Raw genomic sequence first — 2,005 nt, forward strand, 5'->3', positions numbered from 1 at the left:
CTGTCGCCCTCTTGTGCTCACTTGCTCTCTTCTCTCTTCTCAACAGCTTTGCCGTTCCTCACGACTCGGCTGCGTCTGCCCTCTGAGACCCGGCTTGGCGGGTCTGTTCTGTCGCACCTCTGCTGGGGTCATCTCACAGTGACCCCAATGGCTTCTAACTCTAAACAGCAACCTTCTGTATACCCTACTGGGATTCTAAAGGAATACTTGGACACAAGAGCCTCCTGCACAAGAGCCAAGAAAGTTCGAGGCCTGCCATCACACAACCATCTTTGGCCGATGGTCCCCATGCCACCATTTTACTCTGTAGTAGTCCTGTGTTGGGTGCGGTTGTCTTGCAAGGTTGTCTTCTCCTAGAATGCTGAACAGGAAGCAGGCAACTCCCTGAAGCTCCTTTCTTGCAGGTTTGGCCATTACTTACCTGGGTTTTCATTTCTTGAGGATACAGTCAGGACCTTCAAGTCAGACCTCATGCCCTCCTTCCTCTTTTTTTCTTGAAGAAGTATTCTATTTTCTCTTCCTTTTTCTGGGAAGTCATCCTCTGTCTTACCCTCCCCTTTCTTGAGGACATGTTCTCCTTCTCTTTCCCAGTTGGAGAAAGTCACGAGTAAGGGCTTCTCCTACGCAATCAGAACTTAGAGATTTTGACAAAGGACAACCAGTAATTAAATTGCAGTATCTAATCTCCTTGTTTGTGTCAATTTTTTTTTTCTTAATGATATAACTTGCCATTTTTAGAGTACCTATGATATTCAGGTATAATGTAGGACTTTTATTAATGATGTATTCAACTCTCTCAGTACCCCTTAGAGGTAGGTATTATGATCCCTGTTTTATTGGTGATAAAGCTGAAGCTCAAAGAAGCAGAGTAAATATCTGGGACCTGAACCCAAGTCTATTTGAATTCAAGGCCAAAGTTTCTTTCACTTTCCCATTGCCACTCTTTGCATTTTATTCATAAAGGTGTGAAAACTATAGCAAATAAAAAGGAAAATCTACAGTTTAAAATATTCTGTTGACTTAATACATGGCAACTCTATGTCATTTGTAAGTATTTTTATATAACCCACCATTAAAATCCTGTCCAGTAAAGATAAGTGAAGACAAAGTGCTTTGACCTCTACAGTGTAAGTCCCCAGATAAACCCAGAGTTATCATTACTTAACACTGTTTTTCTGCTCACTGAACGTGAGCTACCATAGTATATAATATTTCTCATGTTTAAATTTTTGTGAAAACCAGGGTATATGGTTTTAAGTCAAAGCCTTGACATTAACCATCTGATGACAAGAAATAAATCTGTTCTCTGTAATCATAAGCAGCCCCGCTCAGCACTTCTTACAGATCTGCCCCTTGCTCTCGGAGAATGCCTGCCTAATAGGAGATGATGGCCTGGAGCAGATAGGAAGGTTTCCCCTCAAAATAAGGATTTGCTGTTTCCTGTGTAATGCAGACCTTTCATCTGTCTTCCCGCCTTTCCTTTGTGTCTTTTTAATTTTCTCTCCCAGCTCTAAAACTATTCCTTCCCTTCAAGCATGTGTTTATCTCTTTATTTTTAAATATTACAGCTTTCTAACATCTGTCTCTAGGGCAGCATGATCTTACTGATGAAATACTCCATGTTTTCCTTGAGCGCTTGTCAGTGTGTCTTCGTGTTAACAGCTTAGCAGATGGAGGAACGGAAAGAGGAGCCTCCGCTTACCTGAGTGATTCCTCCGCAGCACACGCACGCGGTGACTTGATGATAGGATCCGGAGTAATTGGAAAATAAGAAATGATATCTGACTTTTGCAGTGTTATTTGCTGAAAATGTTGGCTGCTTTTCTTTGTTACCATTACAACCTTTTTTTCCAGTCTCCCACCAGGAGAAAGCAGAATTACAGCAACCTATCTAGTTTGGACTGTGCCTCTTTAGATAATGAAAGTAAAATAAACAATAATACTAATATTGCTTTGGGCATAAATTAGCATGTTCTCAAGTGGCTCCAGAGTAATAACGGTGATG

Source organism: Mustela lutreola, chromosome 1 (assembly GCF_030435805.1).
Source record: "Mustela lutreola isolate mMusLut2 chromosome 1, mMusLut2.pri, whole genome shotgun sequence".
NCBI lineage: Eukaryota > Metazoa > Chordata > Mammalia > Carnivora > Mustelidae > Mustela > Mustela lutreola.